The sequence below is a fragment of the Capricornis sumatraensis genome, chromosome 5, assembly GCF_032405125.1.
Source record: "Capricornis sumatraensis isolate serow.1 chromosome 5, serow.2, whole genome shotgun sequence".
NCBI classification, from domain to species: domain Eukaryota; kingdom Metazoa; phylum Chordata; class Mammalia; order Artiodactyla; family Bovidae; genus Capricornis; species Capricornis sumatraensis.
Genome location: NC_091073.1, coordinates 112,698,830 through 112,723,818, shown reverse-complemented (window position 1 = coordinate 112,723,818; position 24,989 = coordinate 112,698,830). Strand labels below are relative to the sequence as shown.

The window sequence follows — 24,989 nt, the reverse complement described above, 5'->3', positions numbered from 1 at the left end:
TATTTGTATGAAGTGTTCTCTTGATATCTCCAGTTTTCTTGAAGAGAACTCTAGGTTTTCCCATTCTGTTGTTTTCCTCTATTTTATTTCATTGTTCATTAAAGAAGGCCTTGTTATCTCTCCTTGATATTCCCTGGAACTCTGCATTAAGTTGAGTATTGTTATTGTTCAGTCCCAAAGTCAGGTCCAACTCTTTGTGACACCAGGCTTCCCTGTTCTTCACCATTTCCCAGAGTTTGTTCAAAGTTATGTCCATTAAGTCAGTGATGCCATCCAACCATCTCATCAACTGTTGTCCCCTTCTCTTCCTGCCTTCAATCTTTCCCAGCATCAGGGTCTTTTCCAATGAGTCAATACATAGCATCAGGTGGCCAAAGGATTAGAGCTTCAGCATCAGTTCTTCCAGTGAATATTCAAGGTTGATTTCCTTCGGGATTAACTGGTTGGATCACCTTGAAGGCTAAGGGACTCTCAAGGTCTTCTCGAACACCACAGTTCAAAAGCAACAGTTCTTCAGCCCTCAGTCTTCTATATGGTCCAACACCCTCATCCATACGTGACTACTGCAAAAACCATAGCTTTGACTATATGGAGCTTTGTCGGCCAAAGGATATCTCTGCTACTTAATATGCTGTCCAGGTTTGTCGTAGCTTTTCTTCCAAGTGGAAAGCATCTTTTAATTTCATGCAGCAATCACTGTTCACAGTGAATTTGGAGTCCAAGAAATAAAGTCTGTCATTGTTTGCATGTTTCCCCATCTATTTGCCATGAAGTGAAGAGAATGAATGCCATGATCTTAGTTTTTTGAAGACTGAGTTTTAAGCCAACTTTTTCACTCTCCTCTTTCACCTGAATCAAGAGGCACTTTAGTTCCTCTTCACTTTCTCTCGTGAAGGTGGTATTATCTGCATATCTGAGGTTGTTGATATTTCTCCTGGCAATATTGATTCTAGCTTATGACTCATCCAGCCCAGCATTTTACAGGATCTACTCTGCATAGAAGTTAAATAAGTAGCATGTCTTAAAGCACTCCTTTCCCAATTTTGAACCAGTCCTTTTTTCAATGTCTGATTCCAACTTTTGCTTCTTGATGTGCAGGTTTCTCAGGAGGCAGGTAAGGTGGCCTGGTATTCCTATCTCTTGAAGAATTTTCCAGTTTGTTTGATCCACACACCCAAAGACTTTAGCATAGCCAATGAGCAGAAGTAGATGGTTTTCTGAAATTCGCTTGCCTTTTCTTTAATCCAATGAATGTTGGCAATTTGATCTCTGGTTCCTCCACCTTTTCTAAATCCAGCTTGAACATCTGGAAGTTCTCAGTTCATGTACTGCTGAAGCCTAGCTTGATGGATTTTGAGCATTACCTTGCTAGCATGTGAAATGAGTGCAATTGTATGGTAGTCCAAACATTTTGTGGCATTGCCCTTCTTTGGGCTTGGAATGAAAACTGACCTTTCCAGTCCTGTGGTCACTGCTGAGTTTTCAAAATTTGCTGAAATATTGAGTGCAGCACTTTAACAGCATCATTTTTGAGGATTTGAAATAGCTCCGCTGGAATTCCATCACCTCCACTAGCTTTTTCCATAGTAAATCTTCCTAAGTCCCACTTAACTTCACATTCCAGGATGTCTGGCTCTAGGTGAGTGATCACATCTTCATGGTTATTCAAGTCATTAAGATCTTTCTCAAACAGTTCTTCTGTGTATTCTTGCCACTTCTTCTTAACCTCTTCTGTGTCTACTAGGCCTACCTTTTCTGTCCTTTATTGTTACCATCTTGCCATGAAATGTTCCCTTGATATCTCTACTTTTCCTATTGAGTACATCTTTTCCTTTCTCCCTTGACATTCACTTCTCTTTCTTATCATTTGTGAAACTTCCTCAGACAACCTCTTTGCCATCTTGCATTTTTCTTTGGGATGGTTTTTATCACAGCTTCTGTACAATGTTATGAAACTGTCCATAGTTCCTCAGGCACTCTCACTAACTGGTACTCAGATCTCATCCCTTAAATCTATTCATTACCTCCACTGTATAATCATAAGAGGTTTGATTTAGGTCATACCTGAATGGCCTCATGATTTTCCCTACTTTCTTCAATTTAAACCTGAATTTTGCAATAAGGAACTGATGATCTGAGCCACAGTCAGCTCTGGGTCTTGTTTTTGATGACTGTAAAGAGCTTCTCTATCTTCAGTTATAAAGAATACAATCAATCTGACTTCAGTATTGACCATCTGACAATATCCATGTGTAGAGTCATCCCTTGGGTTGTTGGAAAAGGATGTTTGCTATGACCAGCATGTTCTCTTGACAAAGCTCTGTTAGCCTTTGCCCTTCATTTTGTACTGCAAGGCCAAACTTGTCTGTTTGGTAAACTTTGATGGGTATCTCTTGACTTCTTATTTTTGCATTCCAATCCCCTATGATGAAAAGGACATCTTTTTTTGGTATTAATTCTAGAAGATCTTGTAAGTCTTCATAGAACCAGTCAACTTCAGCTTCTTCAGCATCACTCTTTGGGGCATAGATTTGCATTACTGTGATGCTGAATGGTTTACCTTGGAAACAAATCCATGAATATGGTATGAATATAATAATCCCGTGAATATGTTATATTATATGGCAAGAGCACTTTGCAACCACAGGTGGACAGCCAGCATGGAAATAGGACTTCAGTCCTACAGTCACAAAGAACTGAATTCTGCTAAAACAACCTGAATTAACCTGGAAGCAAATTCTTCATCAGAGTCTTCAAAAGGAATGTAACCTCATCTGCATTTGATTCAGACAATGATATTTTAGAGTTTTTGAGCCAAGGTGATAGAGATGAGATTTTGAACTTAAAATGATGCTATAATGAAATCAAAAGTTTGAATACCATGGAACAGGCTAAATGTATTTTGCTTTGGGAAGGGACATAAATCTTGGGGGACCAGAAGGCAGGCTGTGGCAGGCAGAATTCTAGAAACAACCCTCCCAAGATTTCAGCCCCTGTGGATTTTCAAATATTAAACTAGGTACTGCTTTGAATGGATTTTGGAAATATAATTAAAGAGCCACATCAGCTAAGTTAAAATATGCAGATTACTTAGGTGAACCTGATCTAATCAGATAAAAGTCACTAAAAGCAGTGGTCTTCTATTGGTGGCAGAATGGAAGAAGACATCAGACAGGTTTGAAATATGGGAAGAATTTGGCCTTCAGGGATGGGTTTGAAGATGGAGGGAGTCACACAACAACTGAATGTGGACAGTCTCTCAAAATGGAAAGACCCTCAGCCAATATGCAGTGAGGAACAGTGCTGGACCTCAGCCTACAACTACTGGGAATGCCGTTCTACCATCAACCCAAATCCAGAGAACAATATGTCAACCAAAACCTCCCTCTATCCATCCTGATATAGGTCAGCACAATCAGAGGTGATCCCGATGTGTAGAAGTGTAGGGGGTGAAATTTCAAGACTCTTGACAGAAAGGGAATAATTAATAGACAGTCTGTTGTGTAAAACCAATTCCCAAAGGGACTTCTCTGAAAGTCCAGTGGTTAAGACCTCACCTTCCAATGCAGGGATATGGTTCAGTCACTGATGAGGGAGCTAAGATTCCATGCGCCTTGTGATTTTAAAAAATAAATAAATAAAATAAAAATATTGAGACAAATAAAAAGTCTAAAAACTGTCCATATCAAAATAAAATCTTTAAAAAATTCTGATAGGGAGTTAAAATTTAGGTAGAGTGACTATTACTAACCAGGCTGAAAAGAGCTCATTAAGCTAAGAAACACTGAGATCTTAATGTGCAAAAATTCCCTTGTCACTTAGTGGAGAGTACATTCAACACTGGAAATAAAGAATCTACTTTCTTTGCCCAACTGAGTAGAGAGTAGAGAGTAATTAAATTTTTACTTTGATAGATTAGTATAGCCAATATCAATTTGTGTGTGTCATTTATAAAAATGAAAACAAAATTACATGTTAAAAGGGTTCCTGTATCTAAAAAATAAGAGATACATGTATGCTTACATGCTAAGTTGCTTCAGTCATGTCCAACTTTTTGCAATGCTATGGACTGTAGACTGCCAGAGTCCTCTGTCCTTGGGATTTTCCAGGTAAGAATACTGGGGTGGGTTGCCATGCCTTCCTCCAGGGGATCTTCCTGACACAGAGGTCAAAACTGAGTCTCCTGCATTGCAGGCAGATTCTTTACCACTGAACCACCTGGGAAGCCCAAGAGATGCATAGTAATCTGTAAATAAAAAGATTTCAAGTATTTTGTCATGTATATTGTTTAATATGTGACTAGAAGCAAATTTCAATAAATTAACTTTAATGAAAAGTTCAGATCCTTGAAAACTGCTCTTACCTTTATTTCCCCATTTCTAAATTGAGCAAAATATTGCATGCCTATGGAGTTATATATAATGTGATAATGGGATAGGTTGTGGTTTATGAAGAGACTGTAAAACCCATGAAAAGTTGCCCACAGCCAAAAGGAAATTAGGCCAAGCATAAAAAGTATATAGCTGGCAGAAAATAAGAATTTTAATAAAATTGAAAATACAACCCATCTCCATTTCTCATACTTCTTCAGGCTACCAAGGTTCTTTCTCAGCCTTGTTTCATAGCTATAACATTGATCAGTTTAAAGAAAGCAGATAAAAGTTTTGAGAGCTGGCAAAATAGTTTTGGATGTGAAACCATCTGACAGCTGATATAGAAGAGTTAGTTCACTGATAGCATTAAATGCAGTTGTCATGTGGATGATCTAATAAAAAATGTAACCAAAAATGGGTAATATTTTACATGTGAGTGTTAGGAGAAAATAATAATTAAATTATAGATACAGAAAATAATTTTGAGACATCTAATCCAGCTTCTCAACTCAGTCAAGAAAACAGAGCATTAAATAGTACAGTAGACATGAAAAGTCTGAAATTTGAGCCTGTCTCTCCTGATCCCATCTATTATACTTTACTCTGCCAGATAGAAATAATGTGTAAGTAAAAGAGAAAAAATAATTTGCCCTAAAAGGAAAAAAAAATTAATCTGATAGCAATATTTGCCTTTTTAGATCGTTGGTATTACTAAGATTACCATCAAAATCAGGTAATAAAAAAATGCCAGCACTTCCAGATGAGTTTCCTTTGTTCCTATTTTTAATAAAACAATGCAGAAATTAATATAATTAACAAAGGAAAACTCCAGCTATATCTGAATCTATCCAAATTTATGACAAATAGCTTAGCCCTTCTCTAGTCTCAATTCATAATGAAATTTCTTTCTGCAGAGTTCAGTCCTCTTTGGTGATTTCACAATCCTGTAGTAGTACTGACAGCTGCGAGCTTTCAAGATATGCACAAGACAGGAGAGGCAAGCGAGGTCCTCAAAGCCAACTGTATTCCCAGAGCAAAAGCTCTATTTTCACTACAACTATGTACATACCATGACAGAGGATGGGATGGTTGGATGGCATCACTGACTCAATGGACATGAGTTTGAGCAAGCTGCGGGAGTCGGTGATGGACAGGGAAGCCTGGCATGCTGCAATCCATGGGGTAGAAAATAGTCAGACAAGATTGAGCGACTGAACTGATCTGCATACATATGCAAATACTGACACATTCCTCAAGAGTTTTGAAACGAATTCATTTCTTAAACTTAATTTCAGATGGGTTTACAACAAGAAGAATCCTAATCTGTGGATTAACTTCTGTGCCTACAACTGCTTTCCCCTTCCTAAGATTTCCCTGTTCCTTGGTGGAAGATAATGAGGTCACAGATAAACAATATCCTATTGATGGCTGACTTCATTCAAAGTGGCTGAAGCTTTTAAATTGCATGTATGAAGTTAAGAGTCTTGTGGAAATTTCTATTCTGATACAGGGACTTTAAGTCCACAAGGAAAGCATGTGAGAAGAGAAGATGGGCAAGTAGAGGATAAAAAGGACTGCCTGGAACCACAATATGGCCCGGAGTCCATGAGGACTTGATACCCGAGTCAGTTTATTGATGTCTGATCTTGAGAGTATGGGAGTCCTGCAGAATAAGTTTTATAGCTCTAGGGAAGTATCAGTTCAGTTCAGTTCAGTTCAGTTCAGTCACTCAGTCGTGTCCGACTCTTTGTGACCCCATGAATCGCAGCACGCCAGGCCTCCCTGTCCATCACCATCTCCCGGAGTTCACTTAGACTCACATCTATTGAGTCAGTGATGCCATCCAGCCATCTCATCCTCAGTCGTCCCCTTTTCCTCCTGCTCCCAATCCCTCCCAGCATCAGAGTCTTTTCCAATGAGTCAACTCTTCGCATGAGGTGGCCAAAGTACTGGAGTTTCAGCTTTAGCATCATTCCTTCCAAAGCCCAGGGCTGATCTCCTTCAGAATGGACTGGTTGGATCTCCTTGCAGTCCAAGGGACTAGTGACATAAAATCAAGAATATATATATATATATATATATATATATAGAGAGAGAGAGAGAGAGAGAGAGAGAGAGTCAATTGTAATCGGAGAAGACAGTGGCAATCCACTCCAGTACTCTTGCCTGGAAAATGCCATGGGCAGAGGAGCCTGGTAGGCTGCAGTCCATGGGGTCGTGATGAGTCAGACATGACTAAATGGCTTCACTTTCATTTTTCACTTTCCACTTTCATGCATTGGAGAAGGAAATGGCAAACCACTTCAGTGTTCTTGCCTGGAGAATCCCGGGGACAGGGGAGCCTGGTGGGCTGCCATCTATGGGGTCGCACAGAGTCGGACACAACTGAAGCAACTTAACAGCAGCAGCAGCAGTCAATTTTAATAGCACTTAATTGCATATAAACATATAAAGTATACTGTTGTATCAGTTTCCACACATACATACACAGTGAAACATTATAACAATCAAGATAATTAAAATATCCACCACCTCTCAGCATTCACATGCCCACCTTTGTAACTGTTCTTCATGCCTCTATCTACCCTTAACTCCCATCCCAAGGAAACTTCAAGTCTGTTTTATGTCTCTTTACAGATTAGTTTAAATTTTTGAGAATTACATGTAAACAAAATCATAGAGTGTGTATTTTCTTTTGTCTGGCTTTTGCCCAGCCTAATTATTCTCAATTCATTCATGACCTTGTATATAATCAAAGTTCACTTTTTTAATGGTTGAACAGGATACTATTGCAAGAGTATTACAATTTATTTAATAACTTATTTACTGATGGACTTTTGGATCATTTTCAGTTTTCAGTTAGAACAAAAATAAATTATGAACATTTATACACATATCTTTGTGTGAAAATACACTTTCATCCCACAATGTTACCATTATTACCTAGAAGTGAAATAGCCAAGTTCTGTCATAGTTATGTGTGTAAGTGATTTTTCTAAAATGACTATGCCTTTTTACATTCCAACAACAGAAAGTGAAGAACTAAAGAGCCTCTTGAAGAATGTGAAAGAGGAGAGTGAAAAAGTTGGCTTAAAGCTTAACATTCAGAAAACTAAGATCATGGCATCTGGTCCCATCACTTCATGGGAAATGGATGGGGATACAGTGGCAGACTTTATTTTGGGGGGCTCCAAACTCACTGCAGATGGTGACTGCAGCCATGAAATTAAAAGACGCTTACTCCTTGGAAGGAAAGTTATGACCAACCTAGACAGTATATTTAAAAGCAGAGACATTATTTTACCAACAAAGGTCCATCTAGTCAAGGCTATGGTTTGTCGAGTAGTCATGTATGGATGTGAGAGTTGGACTATAAAGAAAACTGAGCACCAAAGAATTGATGCTTTTGAACTGTGGTGTTGGAAAAGACTCTTGAGAGTCCCTTGGACTGCAAGGAGATCCAACCAGTCCATCCTATAGGAGATCAGTCCTGGGTGTTCATTGGAAGGAGTGATGTTTAAGCTGAAACTCCAGTACTTTGGCCACCTGATGCGAAGAGCTGACTCATTTGAAAAGACCCTGATGCTGGGAAAGATTGAGGGCAGGAGGAGAAGGGGACCACAGAGGATGAGATGGCTGGATGAAATCACCGACTCGATGAATGTGAGTTTGGGTAAACTCTGGGAGTTGGTGACGGACAGGGAGGCATGGCATGTTGCAGTCCATGGGGTCTCAAAGAGCTGGACATGACTGAGTGGCTGAACTGAACTGAAATGAACAAGTTATAAGAGGGCAAGTGGTTCCAAATCCTTGCCAAAATTGCTTAGGTCAGGCTTCTAATTTTAGGCATTCAATAGAGTATGTAAGGACATCTCATTGTAATTTTAATCTGCATTTACTTAATGAGTAATGATTTTAAGGATATTTTCATGCAATACTCATTAACTCATGGAGGTTTTCATTGCTGTTTTTGTTTTTTAGGGTTGTATGTTCTTTGTTTGTTTTTGGTGAAGTGTCTGTTAAGATTTTTTGACCATTTTCTCATTGGGGTGTTTACTAACATATTATATATGGGTAACATTTTATCTTTACATAGTTAATAGAAGTCATCACTTGGATCTAGAATATTCTCTTGACAATTTTGATTTGTTTATTAGAAAAAACATTATTCATTCATCTATTTCCATTTGAAGCAATCTTGGTAATTTGTGCCTTTCAATAAATATTACACTTCATTTAAGTTGTCATATATTAGAATAGAGCAGGAGTATGTAAAGGCTATATATTGTCACGCTGCTTATTTAACTTATATGCAGACTACATCATGAGAGACACTGGGCTGGAGGAAGCACAAGCTGGAATCAGGATTGCTGGGAGAAATATGAATAACCTCAGATATGCAGATGACACCACCCTTATGGCAGAAAGTGAAGAGAAACTAAAAAGCCTCTTGATGAAAGTGAAAGAGGAGAGTGAAAAAGTTGGCTTAAAGCTCAACGTTCAGAAAACGAAGATCATGGCATCCAGTCCCATCACTTCATGGGAAATAGATGGGGAAACAGTGGAAATACTGTCAGACTTTATTTTGGGGGGCTCCAAAATCACTGTAGATGCTGACTGCAGACATGAAATTAAAAGATGCTTACTCCTTGGAAGAAAAGTTATGACCTACCTAAATAGCATATTCAAAAACAGAGGCATTACTTTACCGACTAAGGTCCGTCTAGTCAAGGCTATGGTTTTTCCTGTGGTCATGTATGGATGTGAGAGTTGGACTGTGAAGAAGGCTGAGCGCCGAAGAATTGATGCTTATGAACTGTGGTGTTGGAGAAGACTCTTGAGAGTCCCTTGGACTGCAAGGAGATCCAACCAGTCCATTCTGAAGGAGATCAACCCTGGGATTTCTTTGGAAGGAATGACGCTAAAGCTGAAACTCCAGGACTTTGGCCACCTCATACGAAGAGTTGACTCATTGGAAAAGACCCCGATGCTGGGAGGGATTGGGGGCAGGAGGAGAAGGGGGTGGCAGAGCATGAGATGGCTGGATGGCATCACTAACTCGATGGACGTGAGTCTGAGTGAACTCAGGGAATTGGTGATGGACAGGGAGGCCTGGCGTGCTGCGATTCATGGGGTTGCAAAGAGTCAGACATAACTGAGCGACTGAATTGAACTGAACTGTCCATAATATTTCTGAAAATCCTTTTAAACTCTGGAAACTGAGTACTAATGTCTTCTCTCTCATTGTTGATATTGATAATTTGTTTCACCTCTCCTTTTTAGTTTGACTAGAAGTTTATCAACTTTATCAAGCTTTTTTAAAAGTCAAATTTTGGACTCTATTTCTTTCTATTGCTTTTCTGATATATACTTTTACCTTTCTTCTCCTACTTCAGATTTAATTTGCTTTATTTTTGTAAAGCCTTTTGTAAAGTGAAGCTGAGGTACTGACTTCAGTTCTTCTTTTCATATATATATATATTTGTCTTCTATGAACTTGTAGATTTCATCTCTATAAGTTTGATTGAGTCATAGTATATCCTTCATGGAAAAGGCAATAGCAACCCACTCCAGTACTCTTGCCTGGAAAACCCCACGGATGGAAAAGCCTGGTAGGCTTCACTCCATGGAGGTGCAAAGAATCAGACATGACTGAGCGACTCCACCTTAACTTTTCACTTTCATGCACTGGAGAAGGAAATGGCAACCCACTCCAGTGTTCTTGCCTGGAGAATCCCTGGGACAGAGGAGCCTGGTGGGCTGCCGTCTGTGGGGTTGCACAGAGTCGGACACGACTGAAGTGACTTAGCAGCAGCAGCAGCATATTCTTCATATATCTACTTTACATTCATAAGATTTCTCCTAGTTTCTCACACATATGCCATATAATAACTGTTTTAATATGCTTGTCTATCATCTGTATCTTATATAGGAATTTCTCTATTGATTTTTTTCCTTCTCATTTTGAATCACATTTGCCTACTTCTTTGCATACCTAGTCACTTTGGATCAGATATCACAAACATTGTGAATTTTCCCTTTTTGGATTCTGCATATTTTATACTCCTATAAATATTCTTGATTTTCAGGTGCAGTAGAATTCCTCAGAAACAGATTGACTCTTTCAAAGCTTGATTTTATCTTCTTTTAGGTGAGAGAAGACATGACTTTACTGAAGAACTAATTTTGCTTCACTATTGGGGCAATACATCTCCTGGTCAAACAGGAGATGGCAAGAGTGAACGTCAACATTATAGGAATCAGCCAACTAAGATGGACTGGAATGGGTGAATTTAACTCAGATGACCATTATATATACTACCGTGGGCAGGAATCCTTTAGAAGAAATGGAGTAGCCATCATGGTCAACAAAGGAGTCTGAAATGCAGTACTTGGATGCAATCTCAAAAATGACAGAATGATCTCTGTTTGTTTCCAAGGCAAACCATTCAATATCACGGTAACCCAATCCTATGCCCCAACTAGTAACACAGAAGAACCTAAAATTGAATGATTTTTGAAGACCTACAAGACCTTTTAGAACTAACACCCCAAAAAGATGTCCTTTTCATTATAGGGGACTGGAATGCAAAAGTAGGAAATCAGGAAACACCTGGAGTAACAGGCAAATTTGTCCTTGGAGTACAGAATGAAACAGGGCAAAGGCCAATAGAGTTTTGCCAGGAGAACACACTGGTCATAGCAAACACCCTCTTCCAACAACACAAGAGAAGACTCTACACATGGACATCACCAGGTGGTCAACACCAAAATCAGATTGATTATATTCTTTGTAGCCAAATTTGGAGAAGCTCCATAGAGTCAGCAAAAACAAGACTGGGAGCTGACTCTGGCTCAGATCATGAACTCCTTATTGCCAAATTCAGACTTAAATTGAAGAAAGTAGGGAAAACCACTAGACCATTCAGGTATGACCTAAATCAAATCCCTTATGATTATACAGTGGAAGTGAGAAATAGATTTAAGGGACTAGATCTGATAGACAGAGTGCTTGATTAACTATGAATGGCAGTTCATGACATTGTACAGGAGATGGGGATCAAGACCATCCCCATGGAAAAGAAATGCAAAAAAGCAAAATGGCTGTCTGAGAAAGCCTTACAAATAGCTGTGAAAAGAAGAGAAGTGAAAAGCAATGGAGAAAAGGAAAGATATTCCCATCTGAATGCAGAGTTGCAGAGAATAGCAAGGAGAGATAAAAAAAAGCTTTCCTCAGCGATCAATGCAAAGAAATAGAGGAAAACAACAGAATGGGAAAGACTAGACACCTCTTCAAGAAAATTAGTGATACCAAGGGAAGATTTCGTGCAAAAATGGGCTTGATAAAGGACAAAAATGGTATGGACCTAACAGAAGCAGAAGATGCTAAGAGGCAACAATAATGCACAGAAGAACTGTACAAAAAATATCTTCATGACCCAGATAATCACGATGGTGTGATCACTCATCTAGAGCCAGACATCCTGGAATGTGAAGTCAAGTGGGCCTTAGAAAGCATCACTATGAACAAAGCTAGTGGAGGTGATGGAATTCCAGATGAGCTATTTCAAATCCTCAAAGATGATGCTGTGAAAGTGTTGCACTCAATATGCCAGCAAATTTGGAAAACTCAGCAGTGGCCACAGGACTGGAAAAGGTCAGTTTTCATTCCAATCCCAAAGAAAGGCAATGCCAAAGAAAGGCAATGCCAAAGAATGCTCAAACTACTGCACAATTGCATTCATCTCACATGCTAGTAAAGTAATGCTCAAAATTCTCCAAGCCAGGCTTTAGCAATACGTGAACCATGAACTTCCAGATGTTCCAACTGGTTTTAGTAAAGGCAGAGGAACCAGAGATCAAATTGCTAACATCTGCTGGATCATCGAAAAAACAGGAGAGTTCCAGAAAAATATCTATTTCTGCTTTATTGACTGTACCAAAGCCTTTGACTGTATGGATCACAATAAACTGTGGAAAATTCTTAAAGGGACGGGAATACCATACCATCTGACCTGTCTCTTGAGAAACGTATATGCAGGTCAGGAAGCAACAGTTAGAACTAGACATGGGACAACAGACTCATTCCAAATAGGAAAAGGACTATGTCAAGGCTGTATATTGTCATCCTGCTTATTTAACTTATATGCAGAATACATCATGAGAAACGCTGGACTGGAAGAAGCACAAGCTGGAATCAAGATTGCCGGGAGAAATATCAATAACCTCAGATATGCAGAGGACACCACCCATATGGCAGAAATTGAAGAGGAACTAAAAAGCCTCTTGATGAAAGTGAAGAAAGAGAGTGAAAAGGTTGGCTTAATGCTCAACATTCAGAAAACAAAGATCATGGCATCCAGTCCCAACACTTCATGGGAAATAGATGGGGAAACAGTGGAAACAGTGTCAGACTTTATTTTTCTGGGCTCCAAAATCACTGGAGATGGTGACTCCAGCCATGAAATTAAAAGACGCTTACTCCTTGGAAGGAAATTTATGACCAACCTAGATAGCATATTGAAAAGCAGAGACATTACTTTGCCAGCAAAGGTCTGTCTAATCAAGGTTATGGTTTTTCCAGTAGTCATGTATGGATGTGAGAGCAGATGGTGAAGAAAGCTGAGCCACCAAAGAGTTGATGCTTTTGAACTGTGGTGTTGGAGAAGACCCTTGAGAGCCCCTTGGACTGCAAGAAGATCCAACCAGTCCATCCTAAAGGAGATCAGTCTTGGGTGTTCATAGGAAGGACTGATGTTGAAGCTGAAACTCCAATACTTTGGCCACCTCATGAGAAGAGTTGACTCATTGGAAATGACCCTAATGCTGGGAAGGATTGGGGGCAGGAGGAGAAGGGGACGGCAGAGGATGAGATGGCTGTACGGCATCACCAACTCAATCAACATGGGTTTGGACAGACTCCAGGAGTTGGTGATGGACAGGGACGCCTGATGTCCTGTCATTCATGGGGTCAAAAAGAATCTGACACAACTGCACAACTGAACTGAACTGGGACAATACACTTCTGAGTACTCTTCCCAAAGTCCTTTAATTACAGAATTGCAATCCTGCTAAATGATGGAAGCAAGAACTTTTCTCACCCCTTGTGACCTCTGTAAATTTTTTCCTTTAGTCTTTTACTTGATCCTTTCCCAGGCTCAGTTACTTGTCTCACATGCATTTATCAGTCCTTAGCTAAAGATTTGAAAGAAAACCTTCTCAAATATTCAGATCCACATACTTCCTCTCTCTTTCAGTTGGCTTTGCTCTGCACGTTTTAATTACTTTAATTTTCCCCCTTTTCTTCAGCTTAGCCAGTCCAATAGGATCCAGTTAACTGAGCCAGTCAGAGAGCATACCTCATCACCCCCCACCCCCACCTTAGAGATCACAGTCCTGCCCTGTTTGATGTCTAAAGTCTGAAAATTATTGTTTTGTATATTTTGTCTGATTTTTAATCTTTTCAGGTAAAAGGTAAGTATGTTCCTGTTACTTCATCTTCCCAAGCTTATTTTAACACCTTCATTTTCGTATCATTGCAAAGAGGCATTATGTTTAAAAACCGACTATCTAAATTCAAATTCTATTTGGATTTTGACTGGCAGTGTCCTGTCCACAGCTTTTTTTTTTTTTTTTAAACAAACTGTAGCAACTTTGCCAAGTAATTTGATAAATCCCTATAAAACCTTAGTTTTATAAAGCAGAGAGTGTTATTTATGCTCTACTTATTTACCAGGTATTGGGTAGGGGGTGGGGGACAAACACTATTTAGTGAACAAACACTAGATTATAAGAAATTGGTTTGAAATCTCTCAGCTGAGTTTTCCTTTCCAAATCTAGTGCTGTTTCCATAATTGTCTACTTTACTGAATATACCATTTAGATATGAATTCTTGTCAATAAAATATTCTAAATGCTACAGTAATTTTTCATATATTCTGTTGTTTTTTCAATAACTTTTGGAAAATGTGAGCCAATTTTTGTCAATGCAATGATAAGGAGAACTTACCTTTAAAAAAAAAAGAACACTCCCTGGATTTAGGATTAGAAATGACATTACATAAAATGTCCTGGGGATATATGTGCATTGCATTTTTTAAAATATTTTCTATGCCTCTCACCTCTAATGATATTTTTTGAGCATGTCTTTCTCAGTATCCTATTTATCCCTGCTCTCCCTGTGAAAATTAATTTAAGGAAAAAGTTATGAAAAACTTATATTATGGAAGTTAAGTCATTCCAGGAGATAATATGGAGGTTTTGTTTGTTTACTTTTGGTTTCTTTTCATTTGTTTGTCTGTTTTCATTTGGAGTTAAGAAAGATAACATGGCCTGTTATTTTTGGTTTAGTTCAGAGAAGTCATGTTTGAAGAAAATGAACTGAAATATTGCATCTAATCTTGATTTTTCTATTACTGTGAGTGAAGATTTGATGATGGGAATTTAACAGCTATCAAGGGATTATTCTGGTTAGAAATTATACAAAATTTCACTGAAATTTGAAATTCTGAGGCATGCAAAACCCAGGACTGGGCGTGAGTAAACAACTTGAGAACTGCTTCCCACTAAGTCCCGAAGTTCTCTTTATAGCCTGGGACAGAATTTTCTCTGGATGTAGTTTTCTCACTTGCAAAAATAAAAATAGCTAAAAATCCAGGTATTATTCACAGCATTAAGCACAGAGAGTCCATGCTGAAGTAGCTCAATATATGTTTATGAATTGAAGCATGTTATTCAGTGTAACAAAACTCTCCAGAGGAGTAAGCAACCTCATTCTATTTATAAACTTTAACCAATTTTCAAAAATCAAGTGTCTTGAACAAAATGAATGTGAACAGTTTTCATTTTTTTCTCTTTACTTTGAGTTTTTGCAAAGGCTGACTCAAGGAGTAACAAGAGTAAAATGAGTAAAAAGAATGTATTAAAGTTGGTTAATTAAAGTCTCAGTTCAGTTCAGTTCAATCGTGTCCGACTCTTTGCTACTCCATGAATTGCAGCACGCCAGGCCTCCCTGTCCATCATTAAAGTCTAGACCAAAGTAATTAGTTTGGAAATGCTAAGCTATTTCCACCAAAGTCATAACAATAGCTTCTGTCTACTAAGACTTTAGAAGATCCCCTGATTTTTTTTTTTTTTAATTTCAGGTAAGAGAAAATTTACAGCTGAATCAATCTTAGTTTTAACCTAGCAAGAAAATTCCTTAAACCAAAGTTTCTAAAGAAATTGTTTAGGAAAGCAAATCCATTTTACATATGGTAAGTATATATGTTAATGCTACTCTCCCAATTTATCCCCACTGTGTCCACAAGTCTCTTCTCTGTCTGTGTCTCTTGCTGTTTTGCAGGTAAGTTCATCAGTTCTAATGAGGTGAATGAACCTAGAGCTTATTATACAGAGTGAAGTAAGCCAAAAAGAGAGAAAAAAACATCGTATATTAATGCATACATCTATAGAATCTAGAAAGATGGTACTGATGAATCTAGTTTACTTTTTATTGCCTTAGAATAAATCTATGTATATCTTCAAAAGAAAATGTGATAGATTTGAGGACTATTAAACACTTTCATATATTTAATGCCTTTTCTGTTCATACTTCAATCAATGGTCAGTGATAAACTAATTGCTAACTTGTTGCTAGATAGTCATTAAAAACCGTGTAAGTAGGCATCAAGGATCCTCAACAGAGTTTGTGAATTCAGTCTGTCATTTGTGTATGTGTGTGCATTTTATTTCATTTCTCCTTTTAAAACGTTTTTGTCAAGCTATCAATACCACATAGAATTCCAATTTTTGGTAGGTATGGAGCCCCCACAATCTGAAGGATAATTAATTCATCATAAGTTTTCTAATAAACAATGTGAGAGACATTTTTATTACTGTATTCAGTTCAGTTCAGTTCAGTTCAGTTGCTCAGTTGTGTCCGATTCTTTGCGACCCCATGAATTGCAGCACGCCAAGCCTCCCTGTCCATCACCATCTCCAGGAGTTCACTCAAACTCACATCCATTGAGTTGGTGATGCCATCCAGCCATCTCATCCTCTGTCGTCCCCTTCTCCTCCTGCCCCGAATCCCTCCCAGCATCAGGGTCTTTTCCAATGAGTCAACTCTTCGCATGAGGTGGCCAAAGTACTGGAGTTTCAGCTTCAGCATCAGTCCTTCCAATGAACACCCAGGACTGATCTCCTTTAGGATGGACTGGTTGGATCTCCTTGCAGTCCAAGGGACTTTCAAGAGTCTTCTCCAACACCACAGTTCAAAAGCATCAATTCTTCAGTGCTCAGCTTTCTTCACAGTCCAACTCTCACATCCATACATGACCACGGGAAAAACCATAGCCTTGACTAGACGGACCTTTGTTGGCAAAGTAATGTCTCTGCTTTTGAATATGCTATCTAGGTCAATTCAAGCTAAATATTTTTAAAGCTATACTGACATTTGTCAATTATAGTTAGAACTCTCCAGGACTGGAAAAAATAAAATCCAAAACTTGTTAGAGGAAAATAATTCTTTGGGATTTACCCTAGCCACAGGAAAAAAGTGGTGCTTAATCTTCCTTTCCACCCTACTCCCTTAGACTGTGGTGCTTAATTTTTAATGTGTACAAGAATCAACTTGGGTCCTTTGGAAAAATGTTCATGAGTCCCAACATATGTGATATGCCTACTTCTCTTAGGAATTTTCCTAACTCAATACCTATTTCCACCTATCCAATGGAAAAATTTCCTCTTATGTATATTATTGGGAACAGTGTTTCTCTCAGCAGATTCTATTCAATGGAAATGATTTATTCATATTTACAATAAGGAAAAGATCCTGCTGCTGAGAAAGACTGAAGACAGAAGAAAGGGGCAGCTGGTTGAGATGAGATGGTTGGATGGCATCACCAACACAATGCACATGAAATTGAGCAAACTCTTGGAGATAGTGGCGGACAAATGAGCCTGGCATGCTGCAATCCATCAAGTTTCAAAGAATCAGAAGTGACTTAGCAACTGAACAACAACAAAATGATAAGAAGAAACAGCCTGAATTAGTAAATAAATTACACTATGTGGAAAATATCTGAGTCATGCTTTTCCCAACTGAAAAACCCAAGAATAGGCAATATTAGAACATGGTTGCCAACGTTAGTGATCATGGTGTCCTAGTTTTGCTGTGTAAGACTGCACTTCAGGCTGATGGGTGTGGGACTTGAGGGTCAAAGACATTTGCCTTCCGAGTCCATTTTCATTAATTATTTCACTACTCTGTCATGCTCACACATTCACTCATTTAGTAACTCATTTGCTCAAAACAAATATATTGTGTGTTTACAATGTGGCCAGGCCCTGTGCTGAGTAGAGAGGATGCAACCTTATTCAATACCTGTTTGACTGACTTCATACACCTTAATATTCAGCCCCACTCTTTCAAATATAGAAGGCAAAGCCTTTGAACCGTTCAATGATTATTTTGCATAAATGTATGTTTTTAATTCACCTGATTTTCTAGGCATGATAGGAAGCTTAGTCTTTAGTGATGGTTAAACTATTGTTCTTTCCCTCAGACTATCACAGTGCCAAATGCAGGTAGAGAAGAAAGGAGGGGATGACTGACCCTGAAGAAATTATGATATTAATTCTTTAACATCTAAACATAAATATCTAAATTTCTCCTCAATGTCTCCAAAAGAACATGTTGAGATTTTTATTTGATTGCCTTAAAATTGGAATTGCATTAAATCTAGCAATTTGAGGGAAAATGACAAACAGTTGGGCACGACTGAAGAGATTTAGCAGGCATGCACAAGGTTCAGAATAACCTGGATTTTGTTTAAAGACTAGAAATAATTAATCTCCCTTTTTAGATCACAGATTAAGCCAAGGTCTCATCTATTTCTAAGTAAATGAAGACTCTGTCAATTCCTTCAGACTCATAGATTATCATTCAGGAAGATTCACCTCCACAACACAAATGAGGGAGCACATTGAAAATAAGCCTGGCCCCAGTCACTCTGGGCTCTGAAAGGACCAACCAGAGCTGTCCTGCCCTGAATCTTGCCTCACCCACGCAATGCACCGGGCTCTTTCTGTGTGTCAGCTGCTCTTTTGTTCATATGACATGTTTGTAAGTTGTACTAACTTATTCAAGGCTCTAGTGTATCATTTAGAGTAAATCACCAGTTTGGAATCAGTTAAGAATAGCCCTATTATACTAAATACCCTAACGGCCTGAAAGAGTTAACGTAGCTTTCAAAATAGCTTTCCTTCCTTCCTTCCTTCCTTCACATTCTTCTACATTTTTCTACACAATCTGCCACATTCCAGACAATTCCTGCCTGCTCAGGCAGCATCTCCCAGGAAAAGCAGAGTTATGCAGTCTCAGGAAAATAACGGGAATTTCCATTCTGAGTTCTAACCAACAGGAAAACACTGAAATTATTTATGTGGCCACCTCTGGGAACAATAAGCATGAGTGCATTCTACTTATATCTTAATTATTATCATTACACAGTAATAAAAATAGAGGGTTACACAGACAATAGCAAAAGCAAAAATAGCATCAACCTCAGAAAGGCTAAGACCCTACATACTAATTTTAACCGTCATCAAACCTTAAGCTCATGCTTCCATCAGAAGATGACTTGTGTCTTCATGCTCTTATGTTCTTTCTTTAAATGTTTTCAAAAATTGCTCTCGTGTGCTAAAGAATACAGAGTTATATAATATTCAAGGTAATCTCAAAGGAAATCTATAGTGAATGAGAGAAGCACTAATTGGGAGATGAAGCTAGGAAGAAGGTGTAGTTTTAAGAGAAGTCAATATCAGCTGGATCCCCCAGGGAACTCTGGAGCAGAAACTGCACCACAGTTGCACCATCGAAATCAGGGGGACTAAACCCAGGGAATCTGAACATTCCGTTCAAAATATTCATAGAATAAGAATATTCATATTCTTATGTCATATTCTATGATATGATCATATAAATAGAATTCTATGATATGATATCATAATAATAATAGAAATAATGTGCTCAATAAATGTAATGCTTGAATCATCCTGAAACCATCACCCAGGTCCATGGAAAAATTATCTTTCATGAAACTTGTGACAAAATATTTGGGGACACCTGCTCTATGGGATCATCAGGCAAGGCAATTCCCAACAGCTCAAGTCAGTCCTTCAGATATGGATGTATCTGAGACACATTTGTAATACACATCAGCAGAACCTGAGGCTGGGCCTCTCAACCTAGTAAAGGAAACCTGGGTGAGACCTCATCAGCATCTAAAGGAACTCTCCATATGTGTTTACTCAGTACCCAACTGATTTGTAAGTGACAATTATGAAAATTATGATTAAGATAGTTCATAAATCCACTCTCCAGAATTTAAATCTTGAGAAGATATGTATACATATACAGGATATATATATGTAAAACATTGAAACAATGAAAATAGGTTTCTATTTTAGCATAACCTATTATACTAAATCCGACAACCTTTGAATAGGTTACAGCAAAATGCTTTGTCTTTGAGTTTATCTTAAACGGGTTTATACAGGACACATAAAGAACTGCAAAATTTTAACATGAATTTTCTGTACAAAGCAATGAAACTTTCAAATTCCAGATGCAGAAAATGTGGTTTAAATGAGTTTGAAATTTTTTGAAGGCTGAAAAATATCTTATAAAACCTTAAGTGTGAACATTCAATTGAGTAAGAATGATCTTTGTCAAAGTAGCCAAACACCAAATGGCATTGAAGAATGTTTTACCAGAACAACAATTTGTATGTTTTTCCCAATATACATTTTTCCATATTTTCTTAAGCATCCTGTAATTACGTTTCTAAAGAAGGGTAAAGCTTCCCTAGTGGCTCAGCATAGGTTCAGTTCCTCACTAGGGAAGATACCCTGGAGAAGGAAATGGCAACCCACCCAAGCATTCTTGCCTGGGAAATCTCATGGGAGAAGGAACCTGGCAGGTTACAGCTATGGTGTCACAAAGAACTGGACATGACTTAGCAACTAAAACAACAACAAAGAAGAGTAAACACAAAAATAGTCTTCCCTCTTGTACTACACACTGTAAATACCAGACATTTGCAATAATTCTCTTACAAGGAAGTGTTTCCAAGAATAATTAAATACTAAGGCCAAATATCATTTGGTATCCAAACACATGAATGGCTTAGACAATGTCTTAGAGAGCTGCACATTTCATAATTCTTGAAGAAATATGAGAAAAAATGAGTTTATGGTTAGAAAGATGTGTCTAATGTTTACCATTGTCCTAATACTTACCATTAGGAATAGTCTTGATGGCTACTCAAATCCTACTTTCACAAATAATAGTAACAACTAAAATTTTCTGCATTGAGCTCTCTAGTCCAAAAGAACAGTTATTTTTACAGTTTGAGATCAATGACAGAAAGCCAGTTTGATGAACTATAGAAAGCACATTAATAGTTGCCTAATAGTTGAAGAAAAAAAATGATAATAAGGATTCTGTTCTATGCCATATGCAGTCAACTATATGCATGGAAACTTAGTAGCTTCAAGACAGAATATGCATCTCCTCTTTCTTGGGAGACCAATATTAATTATATATATACTCTGACAATTGACTTGGAGCTGAATTTCCAGAATGCTTTACATGTGATAAGGAGATGTCTGTGTATATGTGTGCTCAGTCATGTCCAACTCTTTGCAACCCCATGAACTGTAGCCCACCAGGCTCCTCTGTCCATGGGATTCTCCAGGCGAAATACTGGAGAGGGTTGCCATTTCCTCCTCCAGCGGATCTTCCTGACCCAAGTATCAAACCATGTCTCCTGCATCTCCTGTGTTGGCAGGCTGATTCTTTACCACTGAGCCACCTGGGAAGGCAGGTTGTTGTTCATTACTAAGTCGTATCCAACTCTTTGTGACCCCATGAACTGCAGCATGCCGGGCTTCCTTATCCTCCACTATTTCCTGGTATTTGCTCAAACTTATGTCCATTGAGTCAGTGATGCCATCCAAACCACCTCATCCTCGGTCACCCCCTTCTCCCCCTGTCCTCAATCTTTCCCAGCATCAGGGTCTTTTCCAATGAGTTGGCTTTTCACATCAGGTGGCCAAAGTATTGGAGCTGCAGCTTCAGCATCAGTCCTTCCAATGAATATTCAGGACTGATTTCCTTTAGGATGGACTGGTTCGATCTCCTTGCAGTCCAAGGGACTCTCAAGAGTCTTCTCTCCAGCACCACATTCGACAGTATCAGTTTTTTAGCACTCAGGCTTCTTCATGATCCAAATGTCACACCCATACATGATGACTGGAAAAACCATAGCTTTGACTGTATGGACCTTGGTTCACAAAGTGATGTCTCTGCTTTTTAATACATTATCTAGATTGTCATAGCTTTTCTTCCAAGGAGAAAGTGACTTTTAATTTCATGACTGCACTCACCATCCATTTAAGCCCAAGAAAATAAAATCTGCCAGTCTTTCAAATTTTCCCCTGTCTATTTGCCATGAAGTGATGGGACCAAAAGCCATGATCTTAGTTTTCTGAATATTGGGTTAGCTTTTTCACTCTCCTGTTTTACCCTCATCAAGAGGCTCTTTAGTTCTTCTGTTTCTGCCGTTAGAGTGGTCTCATCTGCATATCTGACATTGTTGCTGTTTCTCCTTGCAATCTTGATTCTAGCTTGTGAGTCATCCAGCCTGGCCTTTTGTATTATGTACTCTGCACATAAGCTAAATAAGCAAGATGACAATACACAACCTTGACATACTCCTTTCCCAAGTTAGAACTAGTCGATTGTTCCATGTCTGGTTCTAACTGTTGCTTCTTTTCCTGCATAAAGGTATCTCAGGGGACTGGTATGATGGTCTGGTATTCCCATCTCTTGAAGAATTTTCCACAGTTCATTGTGATCCACATATTCAAAGGCTTTAGCATAGTCAATGAAGCAGAAGTCAGTAGATTTTTGGAATTCCTTTACTTTTCCTATGATCCAATGGATGTTGTCAATCTGATTCCTCCTCCTTTTCTAAATCCAACTTGAGCATGTGGATGCTCTCAGTTCAGGTACTGCTGAAGCCTAGCTTGAAGGATTTGGGGCATTACTTTGCTTGCACATGGAATGAGCACCACTTTATGGTAAAGCAATCTTTGGCTTTGCCTTTTTTGCGATTGTAATGAAAACTGACCTTTTCCAGTCCTGTGGCTACAGCTGAGTTTTCAACATTGCTGGCATACTTAGTGCAGCACTTTCACAGCATCATCATCCTCGCTGAGGCTTAGAAATAGCTCAGCTGGAATTCCATCACCTCCACAGGCTTTGTTTGTAATAATGCTTCCTAAGGCCCACTTGACTTCACATTCCAGGATTTCGGGTTCTAGGTGAATGACCATGCCATCATGGTTATCCAGGTCATTAAGAACTTTTTTTTATGGTTTTTCTGTGTATTCTCGCCACCTCTTCTTAATCACTTCTGCTTCTGATAGATAGATGTTTGTTCTTTCTGTCCTTTATTGTGCCCATCTTTTCATGAAATGTTTCCTGCCATAGCAATATTGCTTACAGTCAGCTGTCCTTGACTGCTGTATGTTGGATCAGACCTGCAGTCTAAAATATTTTAATTTAACAGCAATTTAAGTATTTCACAGTTTATCTTTATGGTAATATATCATCATCTTTTCCTAGTATTCATCATTTTTAAATATATATTTTTAAAATGCCTGAAAAACCAGATTAAAAATATAAAAACACAAAGTTCAGCCATGAAAGAACAAATACTTTCCCAGGATTAAAGGTATGCTTCTGAGTTATCCCTTTGTTATTACCAAAACAAATGTTCATGGATTTCAGGTAACTTTTTTAAGGAAGGCCAACAAATTTGTTTACTCAGAATGAATGAAGTTGAGACATGTAAGTATAAGGTAACATGGTCAAATTCTTTACCAAGATTTTAGAAGTTGTACCTGAAAATGATTTACTATCTTACAGTAGCTTCCTTAGTAAACCATAGATGTATAAAAGTTCTTTCTATTTTTGGAAGTACCAAAAAAAAATGAAGACATTGAGATAGTGGTTTATTAAATAATATGAAAAAATAATAAATCAGTAAATCATACAGAGATGCTCACCAAAAAGACATAAGTACTGGTTTTGGTTTGCAAACATACAGTAAATATAATTAAATGTTGATAGTTATTATAATAAATATATATGGCTTAATATGTTTTTAGAGAGTCTTAATTTTCTAAAGATTTTGAGAAATTAATTTTTTAGATGTATTCTATGACTTGGGAAAACTGAAAATCCCGACGGTCATGTCAGGATTCATGTCATGTCAAGTGACATGAAAGAAGGTCAGGAAAATATTCCCCTTGCAATTACATTATCAGTATTAAGATGACCTCACTGCCTCTAGAATGGAGCTGTGAACTTGGCCTTGACTGTATAGTGCCACTCTCATTATGACTAGTCAGTGGCCAGTCTCTCTCAATCTCTGCCCATAACAGATATGAACTGAAGGTTTATAGGCTACGTTAACTCTATTCCAAAGAAAACAAGTTAACCTTTGCGGTCAGAGGTGGCCTTGCTCAGTTAGCAGAGGGTATTTTCATCAGTAAAGAAGATAAAATGTCAAGATATCAATAGTTTTTGTAACTATTATGGATGGGTAACTCTCTCTTATTAGACATGACTGGAAATGATTTGTCTTCCATAATAGAGAAGGATTACAGCGTGCCAGTAAATGATGCTGTTGGGAATTACTTAAAATAGTTATTCCCCTTGGAAGTTCAGTGCATGACAGCAGAGAAAAATATGTTATCTACCCATATTTTAACTCTATTTTAAAAGTAACCCTTGTAAATCTAGGATGTTCTTATACTCCATCATTGAGATAAAGTCTTATGTTTCAAGGATAAACCTAACAAAATAAAATAAGAGTTTAGACCTTTGGGGTATATGTTAATGTTAATGTTAATAAATAAGAAAAAAGCAGTATTTATTTGTGCATCCATATATGTTCCTGTGCAGGAGAGAATATTCAAATATTTCACTATAACAGGCCTTTAGAAATTAGTGAGATAAAGATATTTATCAATAAAAGCAAGCTATTTCCTTTTTTCCTTACTTTGTTTTCCTTGCTAAGCTGTCTTCACTTTTAATGATAAGTACTAAAAGCCTGATCCCTGGTAGAAGTTTCCTTTAAGGCTTCCCTGGTGGCTAAGACGGTAAAGCGTCTGCCTGCAATGCAGGAGACCCAGGTTCGATTCCTGGGTCGGGAAGATCCTCTGGAGAAGTAAATGGCAATCCACTCCAGCACTCTTGCCTGGAAAATCCCATGGACGGAGGAGCCTGATAGGCTACTGTCTATGGGGCAGCAAAGGGTCGGACACGACTGAGAGACTTCACTTTCACTTTCTTATCACTAAGGAAAATACATTTCTCATAACTAAGAGCACTTCTTCTGGAGAAGACACTTGAAGTCCCTTGGACTGCAAGGAGATCAAACTAGTTAATCCTAAAAGAAATGAACCCAGAATATTCATTGGAAAGAATGATGCTGAAGCTGAAGCTCCAATACTTTGGCCACCTGATATGAAAAGCTGACTCATTGGAAAAGACCCTGA

At 38.2% G+C, this 24,989-nt stretch overlaps 1 non-coding gene across 1 annotated transcript; it reads left to right on the top strand.

Moving 5' to 3' along the window:
* The first annotated feature begins 24,572 nt into the window (after positions 1 to 24,572).
* Positions 24,573 to 24,644, top strand: TRNAC-GCA (transfer RNA cysteine (anticodon GCA)). The gene has a single exon. It is a non-coding gene; the product is annotated as a tRNA-Cys (tRNA).
* Positions 24,645 to 24,989: the final 345 nt, after the last annotated feature.